At 37.0% G+C, this 24,064-nt stretch overlaps 1 protein-coding gene and 2 long non-coding RNA genes across 5 annotated transcripts in view; 2 read left to right on the top strand and 1 right to left on the bottom strand.

The window, feature by feature from the left end:
• The window catches only part of LOC110448906, a 93,320-nt gene extending 83,716 nt beyond the window's left edge, over window positions 1-9,604 (top strand). Inside the window, exon 3 of the long non-coding RNA XR_002462792.1 lies at window positions 8,950-9,604. This is a non-coding gene — a long non-coding RNA (uncharacterized LOC110448906). The remainder of the gene's footprint in view (window positions 1-8,949) is intronic.
• LOC110448903 (zinc finger MIZ domain-containing protein 1-like) overlaps window positions 1-24,064 on the bottom strand; it is a 233,241-nt gene that overhangs the window by 146,658 nt on the left and 62,519 nt on the right. Inside the window, exons 1-2 of one of the 3 annotated variants that reach the window (XM_021495399.1) lie at window positions 13,277-13,445; window positions 12,943-13,145 (exon numbers count right to left, since the gene is read on the bottom strand). The gene's annotated coding sequence lies outside the window, so the exon portion shown is untranslated. Of the gene's footprint in view, window positions 1-12,942; window positions 13,446-24,064 lie in introns of those variants that run through there. The other 2 variants (XM_021495396.1, XM_021495403.1) reach the window with 2 other exon arrangements.
• The window catches only part of LOC110448907, a 48,842-nt gene continuing 41,904 nt past the window's right edge, over window positions 17,127-24,064 (top strand). Inside the window, exon 1 of the long non-coding RNA XR_002462793.1 lies at window positions 17,127-17,252. This is a non-coding gene — a long non-coding RNA (uncharacterized LOC110448907). The remainder of the gene's footprint in view (window positions 17,253-24,064) is intronic.

The raw sequence follows: 24,064 nt of genomic DNA, 5'->3' as shown, positions 1-24,064 counted from the left end.
GATCTAGACATACACCTGTTGTTTGTATAGAAATCATTTGACGGTTTTTCACACCAGCTGATGTGAATTTGTGTTTTTAGATGACACCTCAATGACCCCGTTTTGTCCACCCCCAACGATATGTAAATGATTTCTATTTTTGTTATCAGGTATTTTCCCATTCATTACCCATTGTCAATATAAACATATTGTCAGTAGGCCTTAAAATGCTGTTAAACTTAGCATGAAATTCAGCTATTCATAAAAGTGATTTATTGATGGAGAGATCTCTCAGCTTCAGCAGCCTGTGGTCCTGATGCTGGTGATAAACTTGGATACATTGACTCCATTCCAATAATCACTAGCTCTATTCCCTCATAAACCCTCCCCATTGCCAGTTGAGTGGATGGTCAATTAAATGACCACCATTGTCCTCTATTGTCCGACTTGTTGTTGTAATTGTATCAATTGTACAATGCCAGACCATCAGATCATAATTCAATTTCTTGCATGTAAATTTTGCTTATTAGTAGATGGTATTCTGGGAGTAGCCCCTTGTGAACACTGATCTGTTTACAGGGAGGCTATGAGGAAAAGCACCGAGGGATATCAATATCTTGCATGTTTTTTGGGAGTTTTTAGTGGAGATGGTATCACCCTGCCTCTGAATGGTGTTCAAGGCTCTTTCTGAAGGACAGGATGATGTCCAAGGTTATATCCAAGGACAAACAGAGACAAGAAAGGAGGTTAGCATCAAACACACTAGTAAACCTGAAAATGTAACTAGTTTGCAAATATGCTTTTATTTTGAGACTGCTGAATAACACACTTAAAGCAACAGTATACTACCTTTGATGAGCTTTAATTGTGACACGGTTTAGTAATTGATTCAACATCGGAAGGTTAAACAAGAAAACATTTACTGATGACAGTCTAGTCAATCTGAATGGTTTGATAACGCTAGTTCAATTATGCTGGGGTAAATGTATCTAATACAAAGCAAAGGTATAAGGTAGCATATTGCTTATAACAAATCAGAGGTGTAAGGTAGCATGTAGCCTTAATTCTAGCACAAATCAGTTATATTATGGAAAATAAAGCCAAACTCCTAATACAAATCAGAGGTGTAAGGTAGCATATAACATTAATTCTAGCACAAATCAGTTTTATTATGGAAAGTGTAGCTTAAATCCTTATACAAATCAGATGTGTAAGGTAGCATATAGCCTTAAATATAACACAAACCACAGCTAGGTGTTGGGTAATATAAAGCCTTATTATTATTATTATTATTATTATTAGTTCAAAACAAAGGTGAAAGGTAGCATATAGCCTTAACTCTTACAAAACTTTCAGGTATGGAGTGTAAGGTATATGTTGACACCAATCCTAGGAATAGAGTGGAAGGTATCATGTAGCCTTAATTAGGTATCACAACCTTTAAACATACAGAAGGTGTTAATTAAAACCAGAACATACATGATATGCTTTGTGGATTTATTTTTAATTTGAAATGTTGGAAGAAGCTAAGTAGGGTTGCTAGCTGTGAGGAGGTTTGTTAGAGTGTTGCACTGACAACTTGTACACATAAACGACGACGGAGTGAACAATGGGTCTAGGATACAGGTGTCAGTAAAAGCTCGGGTTGTGTGTGTTTGTATATGACAGATGACTTGTATATTTGTTGTTTAAATGATGACAAGCTGTCACTTCAATGTGACTTGTTATACATGTACAGATTACTTAAGGCTGTTAGAAGTTAAAAATTATATACATGTATGTGATTTCATATTTTATAAATGTTCAATCTGGAACAACATTCTCTGGTGGTGCTATTGTACAAAATGTATTGCTTGAATTTCATAGAAAATATGATCCTTGAATGATGTACAAGATACAATTAATGTTTGAATATAGAAATGTAGGGCTCAAATGCATTACAAATTAAAAGACATCAGGAGTGACAATTAGTAGAGCCTTGATTTCTTTTCACCAAAAATCATTTTGGAACTGAATGTGTTTATAGTTTCTTTTACATGTTGACATAAAAGAAAATAATCAAAGATTTCCAATCTAGTAAAACACACCTGAATAAGTGTTATTTTACAGGATGTAGACGAGCTATGTGAGGCAGGTTCCTTTGGGATTATCAGGGACACTTACTGGCTAATTCGGGCGGTGTAACAGTTGTGTATTTTGTAGCTTTTGTGATGGTATTTCTGTAGCCAGCCGCTCTTACGAATATACATTTTATATCAATCACATTTTAAGATATAATTAAATTCTTAAAGTTGTGTAAAAGGTTCTAGATAACAAATAAATGAGAAGTGTAAAAAATGAGAATGTAAAAGACGTATTTAGAAGAAGAAAGTATTTAAAAGAAGAAATTGACTTGAAATAAGTTAACATTTCTGAGGCAGTTTTTGTATGATATCTTGAATTTGAGATAAAATCCTTCTCGTATAATTCAAATCACGACCAGTTAAATAAAACATCTTACCAGTCAACACATGGTAAGTGGTAGATACTCTACTGCTCCCTGTAACTGGAATAGGTTTCTTATCTAGTTTATTTAAATGTTGAGTTTCATGCGAATGAGCTTTAAAAAAAATAGTCTGCTTTACTTTTAAAATGTTCAAGCTTGTATTACTTCAAGTGCTTGAATTTACTTCATAATTTAAAAAAAGACTTGGTTGTTCTTGGTTAAATTTGTATTGGAAGATCCCTACAAAAATGCGACAGAGCTTTGGATCTTTACACAAGTTGGTAGATCCATCTGATTATAACATAAATTGTGTGGTATAACTACATTAGTTGGGTAGTTTATCTGATCCTTAAGGGTACAAGTATTTGAGTGTTAACTGGGGATCCCAAAAGTAGCTGGGTGTTACTCTAGACCCTAACAGTAGCTGGGTGTTACTCTGGATCCTAAAGTAGCTGGGTGTTACTCTAGACCCTAACAGTAGCTGGGTGTTGCTCTGGACCCTAACAGTAGCTGGGTGTAATTCTAGACCCTAACAGTAGCTGGGTGTTAATCTAGACCCTTACAGTAGATGGGTGTTACTCTTGATCCTAACAATAGCTGAGTGTTACTCTAGATCCTAACAGTAGCTGGGTGTTACTCTGGATCCTAACAATAGCTGAGTGTTACTCTAGATCCTAACAGTAGCTGGGTGTTACTCTGGATCCTAACAGTAGCTGGGTGTTACTCTGGATCCTAAAGTAGCTGGGTGTTACTCTAGACCCTAACAGTAGCTGGATGTTACTCTAGACCCTTACAGTAGATGGGTGTTACTCTTGATCCTAACAATAGCTGAGTGTTACTCTAGATCCTAACAGTAGCTGGGTGTTACTCTGGATCCTAACAATAGCTGAGTGTTACTCTAGATCCTAACAGTAGCTGGGTGTTACTCTGGATCCTAACAGTAGCTGGGTGTTACTCTGGATCCTAAAGTAGCTGGGTGTTACTCTAGACCCTAACAGTAGCTGGATGTTACTCTAGACCCTAACAGTAGCTGGGTGTTAATCTAGACCCTAACAGTAGCTGGGTGTTACTCTAGACCCTAACAGTAGCTGGGTGTTACTCTTGATCCTAACAGTAGCTGGGTGTTAATCTAGACGCTTACAGTAGATGGGTGTTACTCTTGATCCTAACAATAGCTGGGTGTTACTCAGGGACCTTACAGTAGCTGAGTGTTACTCTGAGTCCTTACAGTAGCTTGTTGTTACTCTGGGGCCTTACAGTAGCTGAGTGTTACTCTGGGTCAGTCCTTACAGTAGCTTGTTGTTACTCTGGGGCCTTACAGTAGCTTGTTGTTACTCTGGGTCCTTACAGTAGCTTGTTGTTACTCTGGGTCCATCCATTCCTTGTCACTGAGTTGGGAAGGACACTGTAGGGAGGACAGTACGTTAGGGAAGTGAATAGGGTCATAAATAGCTCAATAAAGAGACCAGGTCAAACACGAAGGTGAACAGATTAACTGTCCTGCCTAACTACAAATCAAGTGTGTGTATGTGTCCAGTTTAAACCCCCTGGTCAGCCGTCACAATAAATGTACACACTCACTTTGGTTTTGGTATTTATTGATTCAGTAACATTTACATACCAGGTAAGAGGAGATTAGGATAGGTATGATCTTTAATAACCAGGGTGTACTGGTTATACCTCGGGTGTCATTATAAAGTCTGTACAACAGATTGGTGTTTTGTCTTATTTTCTGTGTTCATCCATCTGTCTGTTCATCCATCTGTCTTTGTCTTATTGTCATTGTCTCTCTATTTTATCTGTCTTTTATTGTGCATCTGTTTGTCTTTTTCCACCAGTCTGTCTTCGTCTCTTTGTCTTTTAATCTGTCTGTTTTTGTCTGTATTTATCTGTCACTGTCTTTGTCCACTAGTCTGTCTTCGTCTCTTTGTCTTTTAATCCGTCTGTTTTTGTCTGTATTATCTGTCACTGTCTTTGTCCACAGTCTGTCTTCGTCTCTTTGTCTTTTAATCTGTCTGTTTTTGTCTGTATTTATCTGTCACCGTCTTTGTCCACTAGTCTGTCTTCGTCTCTTTGTTTATTTACTTGTATGTTTTTGTCTGTCTTTATATCTATCTGTCACATCCCTATGTCACACAGACTTTACAAGTATAAGACGTGTCTTGTTATGTAAGTCACTTTCACTCCGACTGTATCTGAATGTTTGTTTGTTTTATGTCAGGCCTGAGATTGACCTGGAACATCAGCTACTAGTCTACTAGATGACCCACAGCACAGTTCTGTTTGATAGGAGAGAGAGAAACATGAAATATCACTATCTCATCCTCACCTTCTATATCTAACCATTTCTATTGAAGGCACCTAACCTTATTTTACCTCATTAGAACATACTTTTTATTTCACACGAGACACTATAGTAAGTAATGTATGGGGAGATAACTCTTAAAGCAAAAGGATCCAAATTAATATTTACATCATTAGAAAATAGATTTGATAAAATATACTGGCAACATATAGTTTACAACCAATTTGGAATTTCTAACTGACAGCTATTACTTATTTATAACTAACAGCTAGTAAGTAGTTTAGAACTCATTAATGACAAAATAGGAAATTTTGAATGACAATTAGTTGGAAACTAAAGCTAAATCAGAACTTGTGTGAATGACAACTGATTTGGAAGTTTTTATGCTTGTTTAGAACTTGTGAATGACAACTGATTTTGAAATATTTAATGCTTGTTTAGAACTTGTGAATGACAACTGATTTTGAACTTATAACTGACAACGGATGATCAGTTGGGACCTTCTGAATAATAATTGCTTGCACATGAAGTTGCTGACAACTGGCTTGTAAAGATGATGATAACGAACATGGTGCTGTGACCACTAATTAGAGCTAGCTGACATACAGACCCTAAGTAGGTCTGATGACATATCAACTCACTGGTGATGAGAGAATTACCTGCCTACCAATACATCACTTGTCTATGAGATGCTTGACTGTATTAAGTTATAGCTGCTGGTACAACACCGTCTGCTGTAGCCCTGTCGCTACAGTACATACATCAAACCTGTATCTATTCTCACTGTAGCCCTGTCGCTACAGTACATACATCAAACCTGTATCTATTCTCACCGGCTCTGGGCGTTTCTTGTCTCGAAACGAAAATTAAAGTTATCAAAACTTCAAAATGCTTGAGGTAGTCTCCCACTGGGAATCCAACAGGAAGACGACAGAATATTAGATAGGTTCTGATAGGCAACACATATTAAATGTATTAAGTACAATTTCTGTATTCATTACTGTAGATGAGATACATTGGAACCTCTTTCTGATTTCGATATCAAAAAGTGGTCTCTCACGACCAATTACTATAGGTTCAAGTTGATTACCGATGACTTACTGTGGCTGGAAACCAACAAGGTATTAACACGATCTTGTCCCTGTATGAATGTGGTGGGTTGTTACATGCATGTGCGTGCATGTGACACGTGAATTTTATGCTATTGGATGATTTTGGATTATTTTACTGTAAATGTAGGATGTCTCCCTTGGCACCCGTCTTCAAATGACAAAACCTATTACACAGACGTTAAAGCCTAACAAACAAACCGGTGTGGACCTGCATTAGATACCTGGTTCCACCACTAGGCATCATACCAATTGTCTCCGCACTGCCATTCTATCTCACTTTTCAGTCTAGACCAGGTATTTAATTAATAAATTATAGTTCATTTGAATGCAAGATTATTGTTCACAACATTGCTATGTGTATACCTACAGCGATAACTTCTGTAGAACTCAGAGGTTATCATTAATTCAACATTTTTATAGTGACATCGATCTGCTGTGAATCAATTGATGTTTCTGCATCTAAGATTCATTGTGGAAAGAGTTGTTTATTGTAAATTGTTTATACAAAAGCTGATATTGCTGTGCGACATGGGATTTTTATAAAACCATCAACTTTGAGTCTACTTCTATAACATGTAACAATTTATCATACATATGAATATAATATACCATACATATGTAATATATACTGTGTACAATATTTATTATGTAATATAAATATTACATGGATAATATGTTTTATATTACATAAATAATTAAATTATTGTCACATACACTGCTATATTTTGTATACATGTGTAGCGAGATGGGGTGGGAATAAGCAGATCTGCTACACCAATTACTCCCTCGTCTTCCAAATCTTCGCCTCTGAAAATTTTACTATTACAACCCAGGTATGGTGATGTCCTAGCCAGAACCACACACTACATGTGACAAATGTCCAGGTATAGCGATATCCTAGCCAAAACCTCACACTACGTGTGACAAATGTCCAGGTATGGGGATATCCTAGCCAAAACCACACACTACATGTGACAAATGTCCAGGTATGGCGATATCCTAGCCAAAACCACACACTATGTGTGACAAATGTCCAGGTATGGCGATGCCCTAGCCAAAACCAGACACTACATGGGACAAATGTCCAGGTATGGCGATGTCCTAGCCAAAACCACACACTACATGTGACAAATGTCCAGGTGTGGCGATATCCTAGCCAAAACCACACACTACATGTGACAAATGTCCAGGTATGTAGATGTCCTAGCCAAAACCACACACTGCATGTGACAAATGTCCCGGTATGGCGATATCCTAGCCAAACCCACACACTACGTGTGAAAAATGTCCAGGTATGGCGGTGTCCTAGCCAAAACCACTCACTACATGTGACAAATATCCAGGTATGGTGATGTCCTAGCCAAAACCCCACACTGCATGTGACAAATGTCCCGGTATGGCGATATCCTAGCCAGAACAACACACTACGTGTGACATATGTCCAGGCACCTATTTATTACCGGATGCAAAAAATGCACTGGGCCAGATTTGGATTCCAACCTCGGTCATCACTGTAGACTGGAAGGGACACCATGTAAAACTCAGTTCAACTCCTTAGATTTCACCTAATGAACACTGTGTACAAGAATGTCCTAGCCAAAACCCCACACTGCATGTGACAAATGGCCAGGCACCTATTTATTACAGGATGCAAAAAATGCACAGGGTCAGATTTGGATTCCAACCTCGGTCATCACTGTAGACTGGAAGGGACACCATGTACAACTCAGTTCAACTCCTTAGATTTCACCTAATGAACACTGTGTACAAGAATGTCCTAGCCAAAACCACACCCTATGTGTGACAAATGTCCAGGCACCTATTTATTACAGGATGCAAAAAATGCACTGGGTCAGATTTGGATTCCAACCTAGGTCATCACTGTAAGGTATGGTGATGTCCTAGACAAAACCACACACTGCATGTGGCAAATGTCCAGGTGTGGCAATATCCTAGCCAAAACCTCACACTACGTGTGCCAAATGTCCAGGTATGGAGATATCCTAGCCAAAACCTCACACTACGTGTGACAACTGTCCAGGTATGGCGATCTCCTAGCCAAAACCACCCACTACATGTGACAAATGTCCAGGTATTTCGATATCCTAGCCAAAAACACACACTACGTGTGACATATGTCCAGGCACCTATTTATTACAGGATGCAAAAAATGCACAGGGTCAGATTTGGATTCCAATCTAGGTCATCACTGTAGAATGGAAGGGACACCATGTAAAACTCAGTTCAACTCCTTAGATTTCACCTAATGAACACTGTGTACAAGAATGTCCTAGCCAAAACCCCACACTGCATGTGACAAATGGCCAGGCACCTATTTATTACAGGATGCAAAAAATGCACTGGGTCAGATTTGGATTCCAACCTAGGTCATCACTGTAGACTGGAAGGGACACCATGTACAACTCAGTTCAACTCCTTAGATTTCACCTAATGAACACTGTGTACAAGAATAAGGAGATTTATATACAAGAATAAAGAAATTTACTGCCTTTATCAGTACACCATGACTGTGGACTGGTAATCAATTACATTTTGATCTAAAGACATGAATGGTTGTCAATTACAGCAGCTGCAATTCTTAAAATTTTGATTTTAGTCGGTTTAAGCTTTAATGCAAAGCTATAAAATAGAATAATGAGTATGAAGAAAGCTACTTCTTAAAACTAACTAAAGTGACCACAAAAACAGGTCCAATACTTTCGGTTGGACCCAGTACATTATTAATGTTTCTAAGTAATAGGCCAAATAACTTTTATAAATATTTGTTGAAGTATCTTTTAATAACACCTTTCTGTTTGTTAGAAACTTTATATTGCGATGTAACCAAATTAAATATGGCTTGTAAGTGGCCATTATAAGTAGTGGGATGATGGCTAACTCTGACAGGTATCCCAGATCTAACTCTATTGCCTTTGTGTTGTCACCACCCAGTGACCATTCGCCCCATTTTGCTGTTCATTGTCAAATTTATAATCTTCTCAATTCATGCTTCTCAATAGCCAGGTACTTGTATTGGCCTTAAAATTTAAAATTGGTGATATTTGTAGGGTGAGAACTACGGTCGTCTGCGGTGAGCCAGCGGAAGGAGGGCTAGCTCTGTCACCTGGAGGAGTACACCTGGCCCTGTCAGCCATAACAGAGCTTACTAATCCAGAGATATCACTTCATTTACCTGGGATTAATTTTCACATGTTTTGACAAAAAGCTTTAGAGCAGTTGGTCCCAGGAAAACTGTGCGGCTGAGAGTTAGGTGTACACCTAAAACTAATGAGGACATGCCCTGTTTTGACAAAAAGCTATAGAGCAGTTGGTCCCGAGGAGGAGAACGGTGTGACTGAGTGTACACCTATAACTAATGAGGACCAGCTCACGCCTCACCCTACCGCCCAACCAATCTAACGGTTGTTATGTCATCACTCTGTGGGTACATATCCTAGCACGGTCTGTCAAATCTGTCGCCTCCAACAGTGACAAGTAGAACTTTTTCATTTATCATTAAAAATAATGGTAAAACCAACCTTTGATATTTTTACTGTGTAATCTCTTGGTTCTTAGGCTGTTCTGACAATAGACAGTGAAAGCACATCAACTTGGGCTAGGTACTGATCATAAGTCATAACGGTATATGCTACATTACATTTTGTATCTGCGATTGAGTTATCTCCCTTTTGTATTTAATTAGCATTATCTTAATAATTTGTTACTACCTGCATGTATCATTGTGTACCTTCTAAAACTGTCATAAATTAATTTAAAACAAATCCAAATTATCTAATGGAAAGATGTTTCACCGAAGTCCACACAAAGAAAGAGGACCTCTGGTTCTATTTTTAGTGTGGACCTCTGGTTCTAATTTTAGTGTGGACCTCTGGTTCTAATTTTAGTGTGGACAGGAGATAGTGATCCAGTATGGTCACAGTATTTACAACTATACTTAGTGAGGGCATCACCAAGTTGAGGAAGTCACATCTCAGTTATTGTTTTAGTCAATAAAAAATCAGCAAAGATGTTAACACCCGACTGCAAAAAATGACATCGATTGAACAGTTAAATTGGAGAGAGAAAAGTGAAAGGTGACACTAATTTGTCTACAATCCCAGAAGTTGCGAATTTATCTTGGTCAATGTAAGTGAAACTATAACATCTAACTGTTTTGTTCCAACAGGTTCAGTTTACCTAGATATCTACCTGTTTTCAGTTTGACATAGATTTTAATCCTAATAAATATTCAATCGTCATCATTCATTTGTCGTCATCATCATTATCATTTTTCCAGAGCTGATTTATTGGAGGTTCAATTCCAAAAGAAAAATGGGTTAACATTGAGAAAATAAATGAAAGATGTCATTTTGAATGATGAAATGATTTTTTTTAATTTGGCCTTGAACCTTCCCATAAAACCCCTACTGTACTGAGAAAATCACGTTTTTTATACTGCACTTACAAAAGTACGGTAATATTTTCATTAATGTATATATGATGACAGGGAGGCATTTACCTTAAGTATATCTCAGGATTTCCTCTTCTTAAAGGACAATTACCAAACCTTTGAGGATTATCTACCAAAACAAATTATCTCAGGATTTCATCAATTTGGAAGATATCCTAGAATTTTCAAACTGAAGAGATCTTTACTAAAACAAAGAGGATATTACAGGTTATTTGAAGAGTACCATATTGTACAGGATATCTACTTAAAACGACAAGACATGCCAGGATTCATACAACTTAAAGGATAACTCAAAATTCCCAAAACTAACAGAATATCAAGCTTCAAATACTTCAAAACCTTACATGCTAGTTGCCAAATCCTAATCATTTCGGATATCTTTACAGAATATCTACCAAATCTTAGAGGATATCTACCAAATATAACAGAATATCTAACAAACTTACAGGGTATGTACCAAACCTTATGGGAGATCTTCCAAAACTTATAGGATATCTAACAAAATTACAGGATACCTACCTCAACTTACAGGATATCTAACAAAAGTTACTGGATATCTTTCGAATATTACTGGATATCTACCGGAACTAACAGGATATCTACCAAAAGTAACAGGATATCTTTTAAAATCTTACAGAATGTCTACCAAAACTAACTGGATATTTTTCGAATATTACTGGATATCAACCAAAACTAACAGGATATCTAGCAAAAGTTACAGGATATTTTTTAAATCTTACTGGATATCTACCAGAACTAACATGATATCTACCAAAAGAAACAGGATATCTTTTAAAATCTTACAGAATGTCTACCAAAACTAACTGGATATCTATTGAATATTACTGGATATCAACCAAAACTAACAGGATATCTAGCAAAAGTTACAGGATATTTTTTAAATCTTACTGGATATCTACCAGAACTAACAGGATATCTAACAAGTTACAGGATATCTTTCTAATCTTATTGGATACCTTCCAAAACTTACAGGATATCTACCAAAACTTACAGGATATCTACCAAAACTTACATGATATCTAACAAAAATTACAGGATATCTAACACAATTTAATGGATATCAAACAAAATGTACAGGGTATGTACCAAAACTTACAGGATATCTACCAAAACTTACAGGATATCTACCAAATCTTAGAGGATATCTACCAAATCTTAGAGGATATCTACCCAATCTTAGAGGATATCTACCCAATCTTACATAATATCTCGCAAAACTTACAGGGTATCACCAAATCTTAGAGGATATCTACCAAAACTTATAGGATATCTACCCAATCTTAGAGGATATCTACCCAATCTTACATAATATCTCGCAAAACTTACAGGGTATCACCAAATCATACGGGATGTACACCAGTGTCATGTACCCCTGTGTCAAAGTGTGCACCTTTTGTTATATTAAACACCTGTTTTATCATGTGCACCTGTAATATAGTTCCATATTGTAGCACTAGAAATGATTAAAAAAAAAAAATTTCAATGTCATTTTCTGAATAAATCTTTTCTCAATTAAAATTTTGGGACATTGAATGTCATCAAAAAAGTCCTTGAGAGATTGGATATTAAGTACTTAATGATAAATGACTTTGCTGAAAGGAAGTTGATACAGAGGAGTCAGTGTGGTGGAAAGCATTTCAACATTTCTTTAGCTTTTCTCGTTTTATGGAGATTGGTCAGTTTCATAGCTGTACATGACATTTTTGTCGGTACTCTTAATGATTTATTGCTATTTTCTATATATTTGTAATAAATTTTTGTAAGCTGATATTCTGATTACATAGAGATTGATTGATCAAACGTGACCTTACCTCTGTATAAACAAATTCAATATGTATTAACAAGTGTATGTAAATACTGGATAAACGCTATACAAATTAAATTCTCCCAGACTAACAGGATTTTTTTAAGTTCGGTTTTAAATCATTCTCATCCTTTAAAAATGATTTACCGTTGGCAAAATAATTTTAAGATAAAGTAACAAACTTTGCCTGATGAGACTACAATCACGTTTATGTTTTTTTAACCTTTAACGGAACCATGTAAAATCAACCTGACAGTATTTAAATTGTAGCCTATATCTATCCCTACATGATTGTTTACCTAGTCTTCCGCAATCAATACCACCGAAGACAGTTAAATACACTCATCCACATTTTGATTGTCTTGCTCTGTGAAAGCAAAATATGATACACTGTATATGTAATTGACAGCGTAATATTTACCTCCTGGTTAGATAATTGTGTAGTAGGACACAGGAATTCAACAGATTATCCTAAGTGTAGTAGGACACAGGAATTCAACCGATTATCCTAAGAGCATGTTTAGAACAGACCCACAGGACAGGAGGAACGTATGTCAGCAGTAAAATACATTCCTCACCTGTCCGTATTTGTGTTAATTGACACAAAACCCCAATCAGCCTCACACTCAATTAAACCTGAGCCTGCAATGTTTGAACAGACTACTGATAAAGCCACTGCCAAAAGAGAAATAACACTATTGAACACGATAGTTACAGGCAAAAAGGCTGTGCACCGGTGAGATTAATGTTAATTGTTTTAAGTACCTGCTCGTTACGGAGTTATCTGGCTCTTGGCTGTCGATGGTTGTTTATGCAATCACTCCCTCTGTCACATGGGATGTAGGAGGGATGGCACTTAATTCTGATCTTTGGCGCAAGCACGTCAGCTGTTCAGGCCTGGACGGGTCGATTGGTCATGCAGTTAACTGTCACTCTCAATCAATCGCTTGATGACTCAAAACGGCCCGCTGCAAAAAAAATCACTGATTTACCAAAGTGCAGGTCTTTGAAAAAAATATCCGGAATTGATTGAATCCAAGGTAAACGAATGTTTTGTCAACTGAGCTGTCACTGACACGAATATGTTCAGGCGTTATACCTCCTTTCTCATTAAGAAGTATCAATTGGACTTGAACGGTATATGTTGATAGTGCACAATGGGTCTATCTACCCTACAGAACTAAGCACATGGAGAAAACAAGCTATCGTCTGAATGAAGGACATCACACTGCCTGTTGGGTGAGCGAGCAGATCACTGATCCAGTCTGCGTCTGGGCCCACTGTGACGGTCTCAATGCCTAACAATACTACAAGTTTCCATTGCCTAGATTATCTCGGCCAGAAATCAATAGATCCTTTTCAAACAGTATAATTTTCATTGAATGACAATTCTATAATACACCATAGTGACGGCCCACGATCCTCACACATTATCAGCTAGTACTTTCTACATTGTGTGACTTGTGCGATGTCAAATTGTATTTATTACACTAAAAGGACAGGAATTCATATAAAACACCTTTTTAATCCTGTCTTTTTCAGGTTATTATCCAAGTATCCTGTTATTAGATGGACAGTTATAATTTCTCAAAAGTGAAAAATTTAAAATATTAATGTACTGTAGCGGTTTGTTTGAACTATTGCAATTTCTGTAAAACAACAATTATCTGTAATAAAAGGTGACACGGCGGAGCGTATATATTGAAACAAGATGACTGCATGCACACGTCTGTAAACAGCGGATCGTGTAAAACTGGATATTAAATAAGCTTTGGCTGTTGAATAACTGTAGAAAGTAAATCAGCGATCTCTGATCACTTGTGTTCAGTCGTTGTGAAAGTCGTGTTGTCCATTTATCAGATTATAAATTTTACAAGTGTTTATGTAAAAACTGTTTTCGCTTGGTTACACCTGAAGAAAATGTTTTTTATATCCTGTACCTTTTATATGTAATTTTGCTTTCAAACAGAGCGTAGGTAAAGAAAACATAAACACCCCTTTTATGAGCACTTACATTTTTGTACAGTGATTGTCTACACTAGTCTACCTATCACAGACTTTTTTTATATGTTTTACACTGAAACTGTAAAGAAACGTTATAGTTTTGACAGCGTTACTGACTAAGAGTGAAGAAATCATTTGATTTGAGAAAATGACTGGTCTACTTTGTATATGAGTAGGATAAGGTCAGATGGAGGACCAGAGGCAGTAAATCTATACTAAACCCTGATGATGCACAATTGTAGGCTAGTTTGTTGGAATCTTGTAAAATGCTTGGAAGAGTCTGGTTCCTGTCCTTGTAGACATGAGATATATGGGAATCAATGAGATGTAGGCTTATACAGTATCAATGGACAACTGCTACGAAGCATCTCAGCTTTTTATTGAGCAGGATGATTGGACATTAAGGAGCCATTTGATGTGTCGTTATAGTATCTCATTACATGTCAATGTAGTGTCCTATAGCAATTAATGTGGTAACAGATGTCATACTATTGTTTAAGTGACTTACAACATGTCATTGTAGTGTCTTATATCAATGTGGTAACAGATGTCATACTATTGTTTAAGTGACTTACAACATGTCATTGTAGTGTCTTATATCAATGTGGTAACAGATGTCATACTATTGTAAAATTGTCTTACAACATGTCATGGTAGTGTCCTATAGCAGTGTGAGTCTCTTACAACAAGTTAATGTCATTGTAGTGTCTTAGTGAATGTCAGTGTTGTGTTTTGTAGTGTCTTAGAGTATTGTTTTGTAGTGTCTTATTTATGTCATTGTAGTGTCTTAGTGAATGTCAGTGTTGTGTTTTGTAGTGTCTTAGTGAATTGTTTTGTAGTGTCTTATTTATGTCATTGTAGGGTCTTAGTGTTTGGCATTGTAGTGTCTTAGTGTATGTCAGTGTTGTGTTGTAGTGTATGCCATTGTAGTGTCTAAGTATATGTCATTGTAGTGTCTTAGTGTATGTCAGTGTTGTGTTTTGTAGTGTCTTAGTGTATTGTTTTGTAGTGTCTTATTTATGTCATTGTAGTGTCTTAGTATGTTATTGTAGTGTCTTAGTATATGTCATTGTAGTGTCTTAGTGTATTGTTTTGTAGTGTCTTTGCACATGTCATTGTAGTGTCTTAGCATATGTCATTGTGGCGACATAGTATGTCATTGTAATGTTTTAGTGTATGTCATTGTAGTGACTTAGTGTATGTCATTGTACTATCTTATTGCATGTCAATGCTGTGTCTTAGTACATGTCCCTGTAGTGTTTTAGTGTATGTCATTGTAATGTCTTAGCATATGTCATTTGTATGTCTTAGTGTATGTTATTAGGGTTCTTAGCGTATGTCATTGTAGTGTCTTAGTATGTCATTGAGTGTCTTAGTGTATGTCATTGTAGTGTCTTAGTGCATGTCATTAGTTTATTAGCATATGTCACTGTAGTTTCTTGGTATGTTGTGTCTAAGTTGTCGTTGTAGTGTCTTAGCATATGTCATTGTAGTGTCTTAGCATATGTCATTGAAGTGTCTTAGCATATGTCATTGTAGTGTCTTATTATGTCATTGGAGTGTCTCAGTGTATTTCATTGTAGTGTCTTAGTGTATATCATTGCTATGTCTTACAGTGTATGTCATTGTTTTGTCTTAGTGTATGCCAGTGTAGTGTTTTAGTGATTGCATTGTGGTGTCTTAGTATATGTTATTGGTGTGTCTTAGTGTTAGTCACTGTAGTGTCTTATTATGTCACTGTACTGTCTTAGCATATGTCATTGTAGTGTCTTAGTGTTTGTCATTGTTTTGTCTTAGTGTATGTCAGTGTAGTGTTTTAGTGTATGTCACTGTGGTGTCTTCGTATATGTTATTGGTGTCTTCGTGTTTGTTATTGGTGTCTTCGTGTATGTTATTGATGTGTCTTAGCGTATGTCATTGTAGTGTCTTAGTGTATGTCTTTGTAGTTTCTTAGTGTATGCCACTGTAGTGTCTTAGCATATGTCATTGTAGTGTCTAAGTATATGTCATTGTAGTGTCTTAGTGTATGTCATTAGTTTATTACCATATGTCATTGTAGTGTCTAAGTATATGTCATTGTAGTGTCTTAGTGTTTGTCATTGTAGTGTCTTAGTGTATGTCATTAGTTTATTACCATATGTCATTGTAGTGTCTAAGCACATGTCATTACATATGTTACATGGTTGGGTTACTGTCCTTATCTTGTAATCAAAATGACAATTGTTTTTCAAATTTGACATTGTGATGTATAGATGTGCAAACGAGGTTTTTAAATATTTGAAGGTCAAACCCAAGGACACAGCAACTGTTACTAAAAATAGAGGCTGGGGGTTATGATCCTTATCTCAGAATCCAAAAGATTCATCTTTATGAAAATTGACATAGTGAAAAACTGTGATATTCAGATGTGCAATAGTGGTTTAAAAAGATTTCAAGATTAAGTCAAGGTCACTTACTAAAAATAGACCATGGGGGTTATGGTCAGACATATGGCAAGGCCTGCACTGTCAGTGTATAGTTACCTTAGTCATATCATGTCATTGCTTAACCCCATGATGTTTTATTGATTTATGCCTTGTAGAGTCTAATAGTCACATTGAAGTGCCTTAGATGATAAAAGTGTTGTTTTCATAGCAATTGGTGTCTAAATATATGTTATTTTAGTATCATTTCACATGGCATCTCCTTGCCCTTTGAGAATATTTATTTTAGATTCATATAAAATTTAGTGCAGTTCTGTTGTACTAGTTCTGTGCTATATTTATAAGTGTCCGCATTGTTATACAATCAAACTCCCTTGGTTAAATGGTAAAAGTTCTGTTTATAATTACTTGTACACATTGTACACCTCATACTACTGTTCAAATGGCATTGCTTTTGTTGGAAGAAAATTTAAAAGTAAAAACAATACAGATATATTTTTCAATTCTCAGGGTGGTTGGAATGTGCCAGTATGGATGAGGATAACACCTGATCGGGTACCCCTGTCTCCCTGTCGCCACGCTCCTCCCCTGGGTTTACACACCGTAAAATCTTGAAAGCTTAGATTTGGCGAAGACATTAAGGAAAAGGTATGACACCAAAGTTCCGAAAGTGCATATACATTACTAGTAGAATCAGATCAGTTTTCCAGCAATACTCAAAGGCCCATTCCACTCTCCATTTGTACAGGGAATGGTACAATAGACTAAACAGTCTCTGACTTAATTCCTGACTTTAAGGTAATTAGGTTTGCTGTGTCCCATCCTTACTGGGAGTTTTATCAGTATATTTCATCACACAGACATATCCAGCGAGTACTGTCACCCTGCCAAAGTTGATCAATCTACACACCCCTGTTTACTACACTCACTTCTCCAAATGGCTGTTTCCTTTAATTCTGTTTTATCCAAGGATAGGAAATTGCAGAAGACTGGAATTTTGAATTTGCATGGCTATATAAATATACAAAAAGCATCCGAAGTCCTTGTGATTGTTAAATATAAAAAGAAATGCCAAAAGAGTTTTTTTAATAAATCCCTAGAACTTTCACCTCTTTAGAGGTTCATCATATATATATGCGGCATCATACATTTCTAGAGCCATATACATCAAAAACTTGATCCTCTTGTAGCCTTGACTAAGGTATAATGTTATTTTGACTTGATTAAAAATCCAAATTGACCGCAACGGTCTCTGACTTGACAAGACATGTTTTACTTCTTTTCAAGTACAATGAGGCAAATTTTAATCTAAATTTGCTATAAGTGATACACATGAAGTCTTACACTCAACAAGTTGGTGATTTGGTTGTCTTGAAACTCGTGATGGCCAACCTGACTTGCTTCTCTTGCTTTGGTGAAGCCTTATCAGGTTTGTTCAAATACAATGACATTCAAGGTCACAGATGTAAACTTGATCAAAAACTCAAAATGACTTCTTCTACAGGCCTATAAGGTTTGGTTGTGATATTTATCCTATAGCTTGCTTACAATTTGTTAACAAATAAATGACCTTGACCTACAAGCTCACACTAATCATGTGCATTAAAAGCTTCAAACAAATGCTAAAGAATCTGGAGTCCTATATCATTATACCCGTCGGATAACTCACTTGGTCATGACATATTTAGTCCATTTTCAAATCAATGACTTTGACCCACTCTTAAGGTCACAGGAATCAAATGTGTCCTTAATAATTAAAAAAAAAACGATGAATAAGTTAAGCCCTGGGGCTAATTCTGTAAAAATATGATTTTAAGGATATTTTAGTTTCTGTAGTTTTTCTATGTTTTCATGCATAGCTGATTGGTAGTTATTTGATGAAGTGAAGTTTTTAAAAAATTATTGATGTGTAATTGCTGATTACAAAAAAATAAACATGTCAATTGATAGATATCATACAACATCAACATGAAATTGATCCAAATTAAATATGTTCTAATTGGTCAATGAGTGAACCATAATATTACATACTACAGAAGCTAAAATGAACATGGTTGACTTATTTCACAGAGCTGGACAATGTGACATGCTGTTCTATCAGGAGAGGTCCACACACATCTAAACTTATAAGTAAATCTTAAACAGAAACAAGCTTGTCTTTAGTGGACCTAGTTCACTCTGGCCACGGAGTCTATTAATTCTACGGAGAGCATAGTGCCTTCATCCATGAAATTGCGTTTGACACATTAGGTAGTGGAGCTGATGAGTTTGCCATCTACCTTTTGTCAGATTAGCTGCCCTTCACCGTCGCTATGATGGACTTTTTTTGTTGGCCCCCATTCACTGATTTGAAATGAGGATTTGGTTTCTGTTTTTATTTTATTTAACCTGTATCTGAGCATTATTGATAATCAGATATCAAATCGTTTGAGAAGTTAAAATGATCTCCCCTTCTAGAATTACAAAGTCCAACACAGTTCTTGTTTGGTTACTATATCACAAATAGTTACAGGAAATCATGCTGTGGCATTCTACAATTGAACACCTATTACAAGTTACAGAGAAAAACACGTTCTGCCAAGCAATTTATTGCCATACTGAACATTTTTATTCATTAAGTATTTTATTGATAATGTACATACAAGTTTATACCAAAGCTAATAACTCAATGAGTAGAAGCTTATTGCTTGTACCATTTAATATGACTATATGTCCCAGTCAGCCTCTCGAACATCTGGCAGTTCTGGACGACAGTGACATATTGTGTGCCAAAACTGGTGCTCCGTACTGGAATCATATGACCTAATAACTGATGTAGATGGTGCAAAATCTCTAGCTGACTAACCGCTGGCCCCCTGACGAGGAGTTTGTACTGGAATATGGGCTTGGTAGAATGCAATCATTTATATTGCTCCTTCTAGCCCCCTGACGAGGAGTTTGTTAGGGGGAAATATATACTTGGTAGAATGCAATCATTTATATTACAGCACCTGCAGTGGGGTAAACAAATGGAAAACATCTAGAAATAAAGACAGAAATTTGTGGATTCAATGGAACAGCCGTGAGTGTTGGTGGCCAGGAGCAATGTAGTGGCCTGTTTCTGGTTTTATACACAGACATGTTACACCAACAAGCGATGAAGCAGTGATAGGGAGCTAGAAAACATGCTTCCATGTTGGTTGCATCAACAAGAAAATTGAAAAAGTGTTTTTATAGGGCATGAAATGTGTGGGTAATATGAGTGATAGCGGTGAACGCCACTAACCTGTACAATGTAACACATAGGTAGGCTCTAATGACACTTCTAATGGTAATAGGCATGTGGACCACATTCAAATTAATTACCCTGCTGTTAATATGCATCAAATGCTTCCAATATTGATGTAGGATGGTGTTAATCTGCAAACAAGTTTTTGTCCATCATATTGTAATGATACTTATCACTATACAAAACAATCCTATACATATGTTATGTAAACCATTGACCCTGTAGGTATGTATACTATACTCAGGACCGCAACTCTATGAACATAAATGAAGGATTTGTACCTGAAAAAACACCGCTGAAAGAGGGTTTCCTGTGCCTCCCAAATACATCTGTGTAACTAAGGAGGTTTTCCGGTGCCCCCCAACTACATCTGTGTAACTAAGGAGGTTTTCCTATGCCCCTAAATACATCAGTGTAACTAAGGAGGTTTTCCTGTGCCCCCAAATACATCTGTGTAACTAAGGATGTTTTTCAGTGCCCCCATATACATCTGTGTAACTAAGGATGTTTCCCTGTGCCCTCAAATACATCTGTGTAACTAATGAGGTTTTCCTGTGCCCCCAAATACATCTGTGTAACTAAGGATGTTTTCCTGTGCCCTCAAATACATCTGTGTAACTAATGAGGTTTTCCTGTGCCCCCAAATACATCTGTGTAGCTAAGGAGGTTTTCCTGTGCCCACAAATACATCGGTGTAACTAAGGAGGTTTCACTGTGCCCCCAAATACATCTGTGTAACTAAGAAGGTTTTCCTGTGCCCCCAAATACATCTGTGGAACTAAGGAGGTTTTCCTGTGCCTCCCAAGTACATCTGTGTAACTAAGGAGGTTTTGCTGCGCCTCCCAAATACATCTGTGTAACTAAGGAGGGTTTCCTGTGCCCACAAATACATCTGTGTAACTAAGGAGGTTTCCCTGTGCCCCCAAATACATCTGTGTAACTAAGAAGGTTTTCCTGTGCCCCCAAATACATCTGTGGAACTAAGGAGGTTTTCCTGTGCCTCCCAAATACATCTGTGTAACTAAGGAGGTTTTCCTGTGCCCACAAATACATCGGTGTAACTAAGGAGGTTTCCCTGTGCCCCCAAATACATCTGTGTAACTAATGAGGTTTTCCTGTGCCTCCCAAATACATCTGTGTAACTAAGGAGGTTTTTCTGTGTCCCCAAATACATCTGTGTAACTAAGGCGGTTTTCCTGTGCCGCCAAATACATCTGTGTTACTAAGGAGGTTTTTTATGCCCCCAAATTCATTGTTTTGATGAAGGGGCTTTACTGTGCCACCAAATACATCACAGAAACTTTATAAAATCCACTGTGTCCACAAATACATCACAGAAACTTTATAGAATCCACTGTGTCCACAAATAAACTGCAGAACTTTATAGAATCCACTGTGTCCACAAATACATCACAGAAACTTTATAGAACCCAATGTGTCCACAAAGTACACTCCAGAAACTTTTCGAATCCACTGTGTCCACAAATACACTATAGAACTTTGAAGAATCCACTGTGTCCACCAAATACATCACAGAAACTTCAGAGAATTCACCATGTCCACAAATACATCACAGAAACTTCATAGAATCCACTGTGTCTACAAATAAACTGCAGAACTTGATAGAATCAACTGTGTCCCCAAAATACACTACAGAACCTTTATAGAATCCACTGCGTCTACAAAATACACTACAGACACTTTATAGAATCCACTGTGTCCGCAAATAAACTGCAGAACTTTATAGGATCAACTGTGTCCACAAACTACACTACAGAAACTTTACAGAATCCACTGTGTCTAAAAAATACACTACAGAAACCACAAATACATCACAGAAACTTTGTAGAATCCACTGTGTCCACAAATAAACTGCAGAACTTTATAGAATCAACTGTGTCCACAAAATACACTACAGAAACTTTATAGAATCCACTGTGTCTACAAAATACACTACAGAAACTTTATAGAATCCACTGTGTCTACAAAATACACTACAGAAACTTTATAGAATCCACTGTGTCTACAAAATACACTACAGAAACTTTATAGAATCCACTGTGTCTACAAAATACACTACAGAAACTTTATAGAATCCACTGTGTCTACAAAATACACTTCCGAAACTTTATGAAGTCCAATGTGTCAACTAATACACTGTAGTTACTATATACAATCTACTGTACCCACAAAACCACTGCTTTAAATTTATGAAATTTTACTAAACCACCAAAGACACTGCAGTAACTATCAAAAGAGTTTACTTCTACCCTAAAAACACTGCAGTGACTAATTTTGATTTACCTCCATAGAGACTGCAGAATTTAACGCCTCCAAAACTAGAATGGATTTGATATTTTACGGTATGTGCATATCATTCTGATGTATAAATCCGAACTAGTGCTTGTTAAATTGAGACATTGAGTTGTAATTAATGTTGGTACCTAAAGGGATTGCTTGGTTATGTTACCAATAATGTGATTATGGATACAGGTTATGGTATTGAGGCCATAGGTAAACGCACAAAATAATTCAAAGTATTGCAACCTATAGTTCTCCATCTCTGCACAAATCTATAGTCCCTGTCTCTGTACAAATGTATAGTTCCCACTTCTGGTCAAATCTATAGTTCTCCATCTCTGCACAAATCTATAGTCCCTGTCTCTGAACAAATGTATAGTTCCCACTTCTGGTCAAATCTATAGTCCCCCCTTCTGAACAAATCTTCTGAACAAATCTATAGTCCCCACTTCTGGCAAAATTCATAGTCCCCACTTCTGGTCAAATTTATAGTCCCCACTTCTGGTCAAATCTATAGATCTCCATCTCTGCACAAATCTATAGTCCCTGTCTCTGGACAAATGTATAGTTCCAATTTCTGGACAAATCTATAGTCCCCACTTCTGGTCAAATTTATAGTCCCCACTTCTGGTCAAATCTATAGTCTCCATCTCTGGACAAATCATTTTCCCACTACTCTGGACAAATCTATAGTCCCTATTTTTGGTCAAATCTATAGCTCCCAATATCTAGACAAATCTATAGGGCCCATCGTTGGACAAATCTATAGTTCCCATCTCTGGACAAATCTATATTCCCCACCTCTGGACAAATCTATTTTCCCCACCTCTGGACAAATCTATTGTCCCCACCTCTGGTCAAATCTATAGTCCCAACCACTGGACAAACCTTTAATTCCCACCTCTGGACATATCTGTAGTTCTCCAACTCTGGACAAATTTATTGTCCCCACCTCTGGACAAATTTATAGTCCCCACTTCTGGTCAAATCTATAGTCCCCACCTCTGGACAAATCTATAGTTCTCCATCCCTGGACATATCTATGGTTCTCCAACTCTGAAGAAATTTATTGTCCCCACTTCTGGTCAAATCTATAGTCCCAACCTCTGGACAAATCTATAGTTCCCCATCTCTGGACAAATCTATAGTGCCCCATCTCTGGACAGATCTATAGTCCCCATCTCTGGACAAATTTATTGTCCCCACCTCTGGACAAATCTGTAGTTCCCCATCTCTGGACAAATCTATAGTCCCCATCTCTGGACATATTGATTGTCCCCACTTCTGAACAAATCTTCTGAACAAATCTATAGTCCCCACTTCTGGTAAAATTCATAGTCCCCACTTCTGGTCAAATCTATAGTCTCCATCTCTGGACAAATCATTTTCCCACTACTCTGGACAAATCTATAGTCCCTATTTCTGGTCAAATCTATAGCTCCCAATATCTAGACAAATCTATAGGGCCCATCGTTGGACAAATCTATAGTTCCCATCTCTGGACAAATCTATTTTCCCCACCTCTGGACAAATCTATTTTCCCCACCTCTGGACAAATCTATTGTCCCCACCTCTGGTCAAATCTATAGTCCCAACCACTGGACAAACCTTTAATTCCCACCTCTGGACATATCTGTAGTTCTCCAACTCTGGACAAATTTATTGTCCCCACCTCTGGACAAATTTATAGTCCCCACTTCTGGTCAAATCTATAGTCTCCATCTCTGGACAAATCATTTGCTCGCAACTCTGGAAAAATCTATAGTCTCCATCTCTGGACAAATCTATAGTCCCCACCTCTGGACAAATCTATAGTCCCCACCTCTGGACAAATCTATAGTCCCCACCTCTGGACAAATCTATAGTCCCCACCTCTGGACAAATCTATAGT

The sequence above is a fragment of the Mizuhopecten yessoensis genome, unplaced genomic scaffold (genome assembly GCF_002113885.1).
Source record: "Mizuhopecten yessoensis strain PY_sf001 unplaced genomic scaffold, ASM211388v2 scaffold4373_2, whole genome shotgun sequence".
NCBI classification, from domain to species: Eukaryota; Metazoa; Mollusca; class Bivalvia; order Pectinida; family Pectinidae; genus Mizuhopecten; species Mizuhopecten yessoensis.
This window is presented reverse-complemented; position numbering and strand designations above follow the sequence as displayed.